This window comes from Corythoichthys intestinalis, chromosome 7 (genome assembly GCF_030265065.1).
Source record: "Corythoichthys intestinalis isolate RoL2023-P3 chromosome 7, ASM3026506v1, whole genome shotgun sequence".
Taxonomy (NCBI): domain Eukaryota; kingdom Metazoa; phylum Chordata; class Actinopteri; order Syngnathiformes; family Syngnathidae; genus Corythoichthys; species Corythoichthys intestinalis.
In genome coordinates this window covers 20837410-20851538 of record NC_080401.1, presented here as the reverse complement: position 1 = coordinate 20851538, position 14129 = coordinate 20837410, and the positions used below count along the sequence as shown (strand labels likewise).

Sequence of the window (14129 nt, the reverse complement as noted above, 5' to 3'; positions counted from 1 at the left end):
CTGCCCAGGTCCAGACATGTTACAGGCGTACACACACATTCAGCACCCTGGGTCTGCCTGCGGTCTAAAATGAGCATACCACTCCCAACCTCCTCGCGTTTGTCACTGCATGCCACACATGCACCCTTGCCTTTGAAGGTATGAGTTGACATAGAGTTACATAGCGTAAAAAGATGAAAACAATACTTTGGAGGAGCTATATTTTGCACATTACCTTGTTAAGATCAGAGGTGGGTAGTAAGGCGTTGATTTTACTCCATTACATATTCTTGAGAAACGTTTTGAGAAGAATGTACTTCTTACAGTAGTTTTACTAAGCCATACTTTTTACTTTTACTTAAGTAGATTTGTGGAGAAGAAACGCTATGCTTACTCCGCTACTTTGGGCTACACTCGTCGTTACATTTTTCCTCTTTATTCTACATATTAGATTTTACTTTTTTTGCCAGTGATGCCAATAGTAGCTCTACCAATTTCACCAATGAGACATTGCAACAATTATTACATGACTCCATTATACCAATCAGACTGAAGCTTGCCATTCTATGATCACGCCACATGGCGTCTTTAGAGCACCGTAAAAAGTTAACTATTTGACATAGAGCGCTGCCCTCAACATGACTCAAAAGCGCTGATTTTAACCTCGCTGACAGTTTTTATTTGGCACAGATTGACCACGGAAAACCGGAGATATCCTTTTAATTTCAAATAATAGGAAATATGAAGGAACTATTCACGACTCAAGTATTCAAACCAGGAACTATTTTCTCCACTAGAGGGCACTTATGCTCTTTGGAAGAATGATGCTTCAGTTCCATAGTTTCCTCCCCCTCCGGAATTCAATGACTTTTTTTTTCATTTTTTAAAATTTTGCTTAAAAATAGTTTTGCAGTTAGGCACTTATATTATAGGTTATTGTACAGTATAATGATCACTGTTCATGTACATAAGTTTGTGCTGGAAAAAACATTGTTTAAAAATAAAAAAATCGTAAGCAGTTACTCACAGTGTTACTCATTACTTGAGCATTCTTTTCACCAAATAATTTTTTACCTGTACTTGAATACATTTTTTGGATAACCACTTTTACTTAAGTTATTTTGAAGTAACGCTACTCTTACTTGAGTAAAATTTTTGGCTACTCTATCCACCTCTGGTTAAGATCATATTTTGATTGAATTTGTCAAATTGAAATATAGATTAGTTAGAACAAATGCACAATTCAGTAATTTAACCCAAACTGAACAGAGATTGTGGACACATCCCATTATAAGAGTCAATAATTATGGTCATTTATGGTTAGTTATTGTTTGTTTACTATTCAAATAAAAGACAAAGGTCAATTCACAATCAATTTGCACAAATAGGTATGCGTGCAAAAGCATCAATGTTCCACAAGTTTATCTGCTCTACATATTCCACAAACTCTTTCACACACCCCTCACGCAACCAGTGCCCCTCCCAAACCTCAACATCCTGCAATCTCCTTCCAAAAAGTGTTATAAGTTGTAAAGTTTCTTTTATTTATTTATTTTAGGGCAGGGGTGACAATATAAGGTTATACACTAAATCCATTCTCAAAATACAGGACTGTTATGCTAAAATTATTGGTTTCAAGGTAACAATTGGCTGTAATGATATTTCAGTATCATGAGTTGCATGGGCTTTGGCTTAGTGTTGCTCGTTTGCTTGCCAGTCCTGACGGGATTCAAGAGCATGATTGCCGGCTATTAAAGCACTTGAGAATCAGAGAGGAAGGGACTTGCTCTGCTTTTGGAAGAGTCTATTGATGCGTCCATTTTACCACACAATGTAAATGGCGCAGGAGGGGTTGTGTCAAAGACTGGAGGGTGCTTCGGCCGGGTGACGGTAATGACAAGGAGCGTTATTATTCAGTACCCTGAGGAGTCTCTTGTGCATTTTGGTGTGTGAATGTGGAAGGGAGGGATTAAGTGAGAGTGAGGTACTCTTACGTTTCCTACAGCCTAGTGGCTATTATTCTGTTCTTTCCCAGTTTGTGCCGCTCTCATTTTGCATGGTCTGTTCTCATGGTATCGCTCAGGATGAATTCTCAGGAATCATCCCATAAATGGTGAAAACATACGTATTTTGCAATTTTAAAAAATGACATTGTATCAATGCTGCTTAGTGAATGAAATGGTTAACAATTTGTGTTCACCTTAAAATCAGGGGTAAATGAGAACAATAAGATCTTCTTTTAACACTTGGCACCGGTATTGACTGAGTTCTAAAAAAACAAATACACATTTGAAATAACAAATTAAAGGTTAACCCCACAGCTAATTGAAAATCCCTAAATATTATTTCTAATACTGTTTAATTGCATAAAATAATGCATAGGGCTAAATGGTTTTTATGATAAATGTTCCATATATAGCAGCATGTTAGCTACCAAATCTGCCTTATTATGGCTTGGTTGGCTGTTTTTCATTCCGGACTACATGACAGTTCTGCCTGTGCGGGTTTTCACCCTCATTCCAAAACCATACATGCTCGCTTAATTGAAGACAATATATTGTCCTTTGGTGTGAGTGTAGACAATTGTTTGTAACCTGTGATTGGCTGGTGACTAGCTCAAGGCGTACCCTGGCTCCTGCCCAAAGTCAGCCAAGATGGGCTCCACCACTCTTGTAACCCTCGTGGGAGCGAGTGGTACAGATAATGAATAGATATATAGTGCAGTAGTTGCATTTTGTATAGCTTACGTACTGTACAGGTAGCTATTAAATGGAATGCAGCATATTAGCACATACAAAAAAATGATATGGCTGGTCATGAAGTATTATTATTAATTACTAAGTACTAATTACTCTATGATTACATGCACATACATTTTATGTATGTACTGTATAGCCATAAAGACTGAATCAAGGCAACTGAAGAGGTCAATAAATCAAGGACCAATTAGTGTCCAAATGTACATCCTGTGCACAAGATTCAGACAGGGATGTGTCCAGTTTAGGCTTTTGTCTTCCTAGCAGGGATTCATTCGTAATTTCCTGAATGTGACTGTGTGTAATTGCAGGGCAGCAGATAAAGAAAGGCAACATTCCAGCTGTGGCGAGACAGGGGAAGTCAAGACCTACACACACACACATACACACAAACACGTGCACACAAAGCCAGAGGCGCGTGAACAGGTGAGCATTAAGTCAGGCAACTAAACAGATCACGTCGCGGTTTGATATCAGCAGACAGACGGAGAAGACCGGTCTGTATCTGCAGGCAGGCAGCAGTACCCTCGCCAGGAATGTCCTCCCACTTGTGAAACACATAAATGCAACTATGGGCTTTCCTTTCAAATGTGACTGTCTAAAACTGATCTTCAAATTGCCCTAGTAATCATCACAAATTAGATCAGTTTTAGAAAAACAAAACTACAATCATACCAAAAGGCGGGAGATCATCAATAAATCAACAATCCTAATTTGAGTAAGCAACAGCTCAAGAGATACCCATACTTAACTGATATTGGCTACAGCCACTCTTTGTTACTTTGGAGTAATTTGATTTGCTTTATATGAATGTCTTTCTGGACTCTGAATGTTTCGGCAAGGGAACAGTATCAACTGGAACATTTCACGGTATCAATTATAAAGACTTGTTCTGATAGGTCACAATTTTTTATTCTATGCTGTATAATCTGTAGTGGTCTGAATAAGCAGAACCAGTTCAAGTGAATCTCTTTAGGAAGAGACTAAATAAGCAATGCAAACATTTATATTTTCTCTCATAAACCACCACCTCCGCTTTTCTAAAGATGAGTCAGTGGTTAAATGTCAGAGCTGTCCGTGCCATTAAGGCCAGTGCGTTTGAAGGGTGGACACCCTCAAACCCCGCCCCCACTTTCCCCTGTCTCTTCTTATTCCTCTCTTGCTCCCACTCTGACTTTGCCTTCATCCGCCGTCATCCATCTCACACACATCCAGGCAGGTTTGAGGGCTGATGTGTGCGCAGACCTTGTCATTCACATTAGGGCAACATTGTCAGCTCAGGGCCCTTCCCTCTTTCCCTCTCTCTCTCTCCTCATGGCCCAGATCTTTCTTTCTGTCACCCTCGTCCCGCGGCCAGAGAAGACCTTATAAAGCAACATCCTTCTCATCCACTTCTGTCAATTCCAACACTGTCATTCAAATCCTGATTCGTGAGGGAGCACAGAAACTGTGTTTCTAACATTGCTTGCAGCTTAGCCTGTATTTCAAATTTAGTGTGGCAGTGACATGCAAAAAATGTTTTTTAATTGGAATTTTCCCCCCTTGTTTGTGTGTGCACAGAGGCAGCAATTAAAAATGCAGGGAAATTGAGAAGCACTCTTTAACACCAGACATGCAATATCAGAATTATTTTAATTACTTTTGTGCCAGCATTGTATTTTGTTTCACATTAGCTAATGAACTTAGCGACCAGCTCGTCCTTAAAAGCTTCCTAATTGCAAACTTTTCTGCAGGCCTCCTCTTGAGTCACTGTCTGTGATGCACAGCAACTTGGTTTCTGATGAGCAGAGACCAATGTCGCCTGGGAGAGCAACAACACCCCAAAGTGTAGTACAACCTTTCACGCAAGTCGTTGTGCAGTCTTACTTTTTGAACAGCAAAGTTGACATAGCGAAAGCTATTATAAATTTATGCGCATCAACAGTTTCATCCTGACCATTGTAAAAGGCATTCAATATATGACAGTGCCTCTGTGAAGACCACACCACACCTAAAAACTGCCAATGACTCAGCAGTTTCAAGATGACATCTTTTTTCTACTGTTATTTTAAAGGAAATAAAGCCCTTGTCTAACCACTGACACTATCCTTACTGTCATAATGAAAATGTGTTATAGGACTAACATGCACACAACAGTTGGTGACAGTTCAGAAGCTAGCGTTGACATTGCTGGCATTTAACAATGAATGAGGCGAAGCCAGTTCTTTGTGCAAACAATTACTAGTGGAGAATGTGGTGTGTGCAGAGGCTTAAAAAAATGCATTTCTTTTTATAAACATATCAACAAAACAATTCCTCAATTTCAATCCTTTACCACTGCAAATCTCAGGTTCAGTTGTAAATCATGCACACGTAAATTGAATAATTAGCATTGTTGTGGAATTACCCAAGAAGACTATTAAAATATGTAAAGCAATAAAGGCCAGTTTTTGACTTAGAAACATTGACATCAGGGTTTGGGCTTGCACTAGTGAACATTCAACGCTGTCGGTGAGTTTGTGTATATTGAAAAAACCATCGACCGTTGATTGTACCCTATAGCAGGCTGTTACACCAAGAAGTAAAATGTATAAATCTTTCTGACCCTTTTCTACAAGCAAGATAAAGATATCTTCCTTTCCTACAACAAACAAACAAAGGTCACAATCAACATTCATTGCTGTCGGTGGGTTTAACTTTATAGAAGAGCTCACTGAACGATGAATGCAACTGTGTCCCAGATTTCAGCCAACCATCACAACGAATAATGTCACGATATGCTGATGATGCCATTGTTTATATGTGTGCCTGCCTCGCTCCAAGCATTCCACCAAAAACAGGCAAACATGGACTGTGCGAACTGACAGGAAGTTCAGATTGCATCTCGATCATACTGGCTTTGCTGGAGGGGTTGGAATCTAGCAACAAAGGCAGACCAGGAAAAGGGTGGGGGATGACGAGGATAAATAGATAGTTGTGGAACAATTACCTTTTGAAGAAAATTGCATTTACTTTTGATGTACAAAATATCTGTAAATATATACTAAATGAAGCAAGCATAGGCTATATGCACCATCATTATTTATTTATTTATTTATTTTTAGATAAAAATTGACAGATTTTATTTTAACACAGGCTTTTGAAAGGTGGAATTTAACAGGTGTATTCCCATTTTCTACATTATTAAAATACCAGTTTGATACAATACTTTGTGTTTGAATTTAATAAAGAACTTTTATTAGAATGTTTCTGACTTAAGTTCTTGATCATAACAGCTTAACCACTTGTCCCTCTGATTATTTATTATTTTTAAACTTTCGGAGTACAAGCAAATATGGGACACAGACAAACAACCACATACATTGACATTTTCATCTATTAATAGTCCTGAATTTACCTTACATTACTGGTTTGGGCATGGGGGTAAAAGAAGGGCCTCGGCTGAGATTCAAAGTTGTTACTGTGGGGGAAGATTTTCATGCAACTACACACGTGCTGCTTCATCTATACAGGTTCATCCATTTTGGAAAATGGCCTCTTTTTCTTTGGTTTGTTTTATATAAGGCAGAAAACACGCAGGTGACAAGTTTCGCCCCGAGACCCCAAATTTGGCCAAATTTCAAAATTGTCTGATATGCATGTGTGATACATCATTGGAAAGCTTAAAATCTCAATTTTCTGGGGGAAGAAAAATTTTGAACAGGAGGACATTTAATTTTTTTTTTAACAGCAAAACCCTAACTGGAGGCGAGCGCACGCGAGAGCAGAATTAAAGATGCCACAATTTTAACGAGATATTATCGCGCACTTACCTTGTTTCGATCGAAAAAGTCCATGTAGCATGTATCACCGAGTGTCAAGACACAGCTTTGAATGGCCACAGCCAGATTTGTTTTGGATTTTATGGGTGAAACATGGTGATATAACAAGGGCCGCGATGCAGAAATCGCAGACAACAAGGAGAGGTTGAGATTTTCTTTTTCATATAGTTACCCTTTTAAACGTTATTTTTCAATTTTTCTTTGTTTGGATCGATTATTTATCATCTAACATATCGGGGAAAATGCGACAGTAACAAAAAAAAAAAAAAAAAACATTAAGCGATAGTTATAAGGTAGATATCTGACTTTTTTACAGATGCCAAATTTTTCATTGTGACGTAATTTGTTTAAAAGTTTAAAATATGCGAGTGAATAATGTTTTAAAGTTGTTTTCTTTTTTAAACTAAATATTAGATATCAATTAATGATTCAAAGCTAAAAATGACAGACATTTTGAATAATAAATATTATTACTTACCTTCTTTTTATGGCTAAGTTAAAACAAAAGCGGCTGCGCGACGTCTGTAAACGGGGGTTTTCAGGGTAAAACGGACACATTAAAAATAGTTTGGAGGCTTCATGCACCATGAATCTGCTATGCCAGCATATAGGCATATTGTTCTATCAAACACAACAGTTGTTTTAGCTTAAAATACCGCAGTTTCTTTTATAGAGGAGTGCAAGAGCAGAAACTACTTTTTCAGTCTTGTCTGTGTTTTTCGCCATAAACATATTCAAGAATTTTCTAGCTCCAACTCATTACATTGTGTAATTAGATGTGCATGCTTTAATATCATCTCATCTGACGGTATTAAAGTCATTATAATTTCAAGAAGGGAAAATCCGAAAAATTGTTCTAAATTAAGGCAATGGGAAAAACCATAGATTTCATAATGATATTGACGGGATCCAATCGACAAACACTGCGTCACGCCTTCAAGAAGGGGGCCATCCCACATTTTCGTCCCACAGCTTCAGTTATTCACAGTCGGTCGCAGTTCTTCAACACGTAGCGATCCAACGCTGATTTAGGTTAAGAAAGTACGAAATCTGTACCGCATACAAAAAGGAAGAATTGTCTCAGGAGTGATTTGTTCGAGGATTCAAGGTAATTATTATATTTTTCGTACCTTGCATGCATTTTGAAACGTTTTGAAAAAAAATCAATAGGAGAAATTAACCGCTACGGCATTATTTACGGAAAATAAATGCTAACAGCTAATCAGGAATCGAGACTGTTTTACACCCATATCTTTAAAGAATTCAGGGATTTAAGCATTTATTCACAAGAATTTTTAACGTAAAAAGCTCTTTGTCTGTTTCCACTCGGTCAGCTTTAACGGAGATAGGCCCCCTATTAATCGGCCTCGCACCCCGTGTCCCGTCAATATTATTTTAAAGTCTATGGGAAGAACTTAAATGATTCAGTTCACTCAAAATATGACGAGAGACTACCGGTAGTTGACGTCACGCTCTAAACATCATGGTGAAGTAGACTGCCCAATGGTTGTAAAGACTTGTAAAGATTTACTACTCAGTATGACAACCTTTAATGTACAGTAAACTTATCTCAGTAGTCAAATATTCCTAAATGTTCAGATCAATAAGCAGTCCGCTTAGAGTTCTGAGATTACACTGATCTGGAGATATTAATGCTGATAATTATGGAGCAAGACAGCATTTTAAGGTGAGGTGACAAAAAAATTGTAAAAGTTGATCTTCACTCAATAACACTGTTTATTTTGGCTGTATCTCTGCATTAGGTCAAGGGGAAAATAATCCAGGTGGAATGTCCGCATAGTAGCTCAGTTAGTTTGAAAAATATTTTAAATGCAATGACAACGCATGACAATTTGTGAAATGACAAAATTAAGGCTTGTTTTCCGATATTAGTGTTCTCAAAGCTCACACATTCCAGTCCATTCTCACGCCGCACCTTACATTTATTATGCACAAAAAAATATAACTTGCACATTCTTATATTGAAAAATAGAAATTAAATCCCCAAAATTTAGTCCCGTCCCACCTATATTTTTTGCACAACCGCCATACAGTGCGCTCAGTACAATGTTGTCCGCCTCATAGATATCACATAATTTATAAAAAACAACTGCGCAAGTACCCTGCATAAGTAACCATGTTGGGTTGGTGGACTCTTCTGGTGGGCTCTGTATTAGCGGAAGTGAGGTGCCAGATTTTGTCCACTAAAATACTTAATTGGCTGAATTCTTTACAAACGGATTGGTTTGTAACAAACCTTATTAATGTGGCTATAATTCTTGGTGCAGTTTAAGGAAAATGTTATAATTTGCTGTACGAAAAAACTGAAACTCTTAAGTTTATGAGAAACTAAACCGGTTGAAATTTGAGAAATCTATAGTAATTTGAAAGAACACACTCCATTGACTGTAATGTTTTTACCGAATGGCCCCGATGTAAACTGGCCGAACAGTGACGACGCCTGTCCCCATTGCCCTTCTCTAGGATACTAATGGAAAACAATTTCAAATTGAATTCGCCGCCTGAAGTATAAATGCTCCGCGTGTCTCATTTCCACGCCGTTAAAGTTAAAAAGATGTTCACAATATCTTGATGAACCGCAGCAGTTATGTAACCTACCGGTAGTTAGTTCATTTGTGAGTAAATTATTGATAGCATTAGGCTAACGTTAATAGCTGCAAATTTTTCTCTTAGAAGAGAAAGACGAGATGCGGCTTGTCGGGTAGCATTAGCTTCATGTCTTAACCACATTGATAATGGTGTTTTTGTACCCTTTTTTCCCTTTATTTTTTTAGAATACATGTTAATATTTCTATTTAATAAATTAAGATAATTTTTAATCAACTAAAATGACTTTGCTTTTTAATATATACTGTGTACTTAATAAAACAAACCTTTATTATATACATCAAATAAAAACGGCAGAAAACCCTCAAGTGACTTGAAGTTCCGCTCTAAGACCCCAATTTGGCCAAATTTCAAAATTGTCCGATATGCATGTGTCATAAGAAAGCGTAAAATCTCAATTTTCTGGTGAAAGAAAAATTTTGAACTGGAGGGCTTTTTTTTTTTTTTATATATATATTTTTTAAACAGCAAAAGCCTATCTGGAGGTGAGAGTACACGGGAGCAGAATTACAGACGGCATGACTTTAACGAGATATTATCGCGCACCCACCTTGTTTCGATCAAAAAACTCCATGGAGCATGTATCACTGAGTGTAAAGACACAGCTGTGAATGGCCACAGCTGGATTTTACGGGTGAAACATGATAATATCACAAGGGTCGCGATGCAGAAATCACAGTCATCAAGGAGTGGTCAAGATTTTCTTTTTCATATTTTTACCCTTTTAAACTTTTTTTCCCCAATTTTTCTTTGTTTGGATCGATTATCATCTAACATTTCAGGGAAAATTCGACAGTAACAAAAAAATTTTTTTAAATACAATTAAGCGATAGTTATGAGGTAGATATCCGTGACTTTTTTCCAGACGCCATTTTTTACATTGTGACTTCATTTGTTTAAAAGTTTAAAATATGCGAGTGAATAATTTTTTAAAAGTCGTTTTTTTTTTTTTTTTTTAATGAAATATTAGATATCAATTAATGATTCAAAGCTAAAAATGACATTTTGAAGAATAAATATAATTAATTACCTTCGTTTTATGGCTGGGTTGAAACAAAAGCGGATGTGTGACGTCTGTAAATGGGAGTTTCTGGGGTAAAACGGACAAATTAAAAATAGTTTGGGGGCTTAATGCGCCATGAATCTGCTATGGCAACATATAGACCCTACTCACATGACGTCACAACCAGCCATATTGTCCGTCTACTCGTCGTGTTGCTGCATTACCGCTACGTAAATTCCTCCTATTATGGCGTGTTTTTCTGCTCGTTAACATTAATAATCAAAATGGTGAAGGCGTGTGTGGCGGTTGGTTGCAATAACAGAGAAGATAGACGGAGAGACTTGAAGTTCTACCGTATTCCAAGAGACCCGGAGAGGAGAGCGAGATGGACTGCTGGAATTCGACGAGAAAACTGGGCTCCAAACGATTACCACGGATTATGTAGTAGTCATTTTATATCTGGTAAGATGCATTTAATATATATTTTGAGGGTTTTGGGCTGACAACCACAATTAAGATCATTGCGAGGCTAATCGCCGACAACATACAGTTTCAAATACAAGATGCTTATTTCTTCCACCATCATTACATTTTGAATAATATTTAGCTGGTACCAAGTGAAAGAAGCTGGCCTCGTCTACGGATCATCAGTTAAACAGGTGTGTCCAAACCTTTTGCAAAGGGGCCCAGATTTGGTGTGGTAAAAATGCGGGGGGCTACCTTGGCTGATTTACATAGAACAATATATTTAAACAAATTTTAGCAAGCCCTTCTGTGGGTCACATTTGCTTTATTATTATTTTTTTTAATTCATAATTTCAACAGTCACGTCTTTGTGGCTTTCTTTCGACACTCGGACTCTTGCGAAATACTGCTGCTGTGAAAAAATAAACTAGCTTCAAGTTGCTATAATTTCTCACTGCGTATCTTCCCTGTAATGTTGTCGTACATGTCAGCGTGTCTTGTTCGGTAATATCATTATCGCGTCACATCGAACTTTTTGAAAACAGAGACTGTCTCTTTGCAAATGAGGCAGACACAGTTGTTGCGTGTTTTATTGAAAAAATAGTCCAATATCCACCTATCCTTGAAGCGTCGGCCATCGCAGTCAACTTTTTTTTTTTTTTTTTTGATTGTCGCCATTTTAGAAATCACACAGGGTAATGTTGCTTCGAGTGCTGCTCTTAAAGTTTTTCAAACTTTTATGAGAATAGGCTGATTTTGTGTGGAAAAGATAATTGCAGATATCAGGGTAGCAGATGTCAGGCAGAGAGGGCGAAGACAGCGGGTCGAAAAATATCGATTTAGGCATCAAATATGGATCTGGCGAATGGATAGACTGAAGCTTTTCCACATAACGCCTTTTATACAACGCATCCAATGAGTTTACAGCGTCTGAAAGCACTGGGGCTTCCATGAATTGCTCTATAAACTGAACGACTAATTGAAACCTTTGAGAATAGGGCTAAACAGAGACTGACAATATGGCGTCCGGATACAGCGACACGTAATTCTGTGACGTTGGTGAGTAGGGTCTATAGGCATATTGTTCTATCAAACAACAGTTGGTGTGGCTTAAAATACAGCAGTTTCTTTTAATAAAGAGGAGTGCAAGAGCAGAAACTGCTTTTTTCAGTCTTGTCTGTGTTTTCCGCCTTAAATATATTTCTGCCCCCGCTGCTGCGGGATTCTCACTTTTAAAGTGAGAGAATTCTGACTTATTCCCATCAAAATTCAAAGGTGGTGTGACTTAAGCAACTTCAGGACAATGTGCTAACCTGGTGACCTTTTGCGTGGTTGAGCAGTGTCGGAAGACATTATTTCACTTTTAGAGGAGCGGAGATAGCGTCCACAACTGACATACATTATACATTGTGTAGTTTATAGCTATGTTGCAAATTCAGTTCTCAATGAAGGGATGCAGCCATGCAGGATCATGCGGCAATTTTAGAAGGCTTTGGGTTACTTCAGTAATCAGTTTAAATAAAGCGATTGAAGTGACAGCCACAGACATTACATCTCAGTGACGACACATACAGTAGCTAAGGACAATGAGTTTATTAAAGTTACAACTGACACAGAATTGTGAGTGGAATCATTATTATTATCAACAACTTTATATAGTCATCATATTGTCATAAAGTCGGGTTATAAACAGTGTTGGGCACATTACTTTAGAAAAGTAATTAGTTACATTACTCACTACTTCTTCCAAAAAGTAACTGAGTTAGTAACTGAATTACTCTAAAGTAAAAGTAACTAGTTACAAGGGAAAGTAACTATTTCCGTTACTTTAAAAAGAACTTGTTGTATGTCAAAGAATTTGAAATTTTCTGAGCAGTATTCGAGTCAGTGGAATAGAGAAGAACAGACAGGTAGTTAACTTGTTAGGTGCTTCAGCAGATTTGAATTGCTTACCACAGATGTCGACAAAAGCTTTGCCCCGGGACATAAATTACACATTACATGCAGATTCTTTCCTTTAATTTCGACAAACTTGAAATAGTGTCTATATCTCCACCTCTTAAAGGACATTTTTTCTTCTGAATGCACTGCCATCCCGACCCTGTGCATCTGTTTTGCGTGTGTGTTTGCCGCACCCGCTGTTCCGGTTTGCTTGTGAAGTCACCGGCTCTGATTGGCTTACCACGACACATGACTCTAACCCTCAGCCAATCACAATCACTTCCATCGCATCTCTCGAGGGGCATTCAGGTAGGCTCGTTTCCCGACAATTCACGTCACCTTCAAAGCGTCTGCCGTCCTCAAGATGGAAGCAGAATTATTGCTGGCTGACAGTGGGAGATGGGAACGATGCTAGCATCAGGTGTAGCAAACACAGAAACGTTACCAAACTTTGGAAAGCATTGTCTAATTGAGTGAGCAGGGACAAACAGCTTGGAGTCAGAAGTACGTGTGCTATTCTCGAACCTGAACGCACACCAAGTCTTGGATGACAAATCAACAGAGCAGAGAGTCGACTCGACACGGCTGGTAGTTTATTCAATTTATTCAGAGTAAGTAACGCACCGCTTTTGACCGTGAGTAACGGTAACGGCGTTGTAACGGCGGAAAAAGTAATTAGTTAGATTACCCAGTTAATGAAAAAATAACGCCGTTATGTAACGGCGTTATTTATAACGGCGTTACTCCCAACACTGGTTATAAACAAATCAATTGTTTTTCTCGTATTCCAATTGTTGTCTTTTTTGTGCTGATAAAAAGTTAGACGGATAGTGTAACTCAAACAGTGCTTGAAAAGGCAGAGGGAATTAGTCAAGCTATACTTGAGACTAGCAATCAGCCATAAAGAAATAATTCAGAGTGAGAATTTTGAGAAAGTCAGAATTCTGGTATTAAAGAGAGAATTCTGTGAATAAAGACAAAAGTCGCCCTTTAAAAGTGTGAATCCTGCCAACTGTTCCCCCCCCCCCCCCCCTTCTTCACTGGCCTTTCTCCTCTTCCAAAGAAATGAAGATGCCTGCCTGTAACACAAAGACAACTAACTACAAGACTAGTTCAAGATGAAAATGTGTCTTTTTCCTTTGTCCACTAGAGGGACCCAGTAAAATGAATAAAAACACCTATCATCTGGATCAGTTATGTTTTTGCTCCTTTATACAAATTGAAATATTGCAACGTGAACAATAAACATGGTGGACAGACTAAAACTTGTCATAATGAAAATAAATCTGATTTACAATTCAAGTCATGAACACAAGAAAAAAAAAAAACAGCAAACATTTAAGCCATACTGTGATTCAAATTATTATTAAAAAAAAAAAAAAAAAAGTGATCAGTAGTTACATATCCTGATAATAAATCCAGTAAATGCAGATTTCTGTACTACTAAGACCAGTACAGATATCATTGTTTGATGGATTTCTTAGCAGGTTAATGCTGCTGCCATTAAGACACATTTTTGTAAAATGAAATGCATAATCTAGCACAACATTCCTCAAG

The 14129-nt window shown here is 37.9% G+C and overlaps 1 long non-coding RNA gene across 3 annotated transcripts in view; it reads left to right on the top strand.

Annotated features, from left to right (window-relative positions):
- The window catches only part of LOC130918917 (uncharacterized), a 41197-nt gene extending 31571 nt beyond the window's left edge, over positions 1–9626 (top strand). The window contains exons 3-4 of one of the 3 annotated variants that reach the window (XR_009063855.1): positions 9–138; positions 3047–9622. This is a non-coding gene — a long non-coding RNA (uncharacterized LOC130918917). Of the gene's footprint in view, positions 1–8 lie in introns of all 3 variants that reach the window. The other 2 variants (XR_009063856.1, XR_009063854.1) reach the window with 2 other exon arrangements.
- The last annotated feature ends 4503 nt before the right edge of the window (positions 9627–14129 follow it).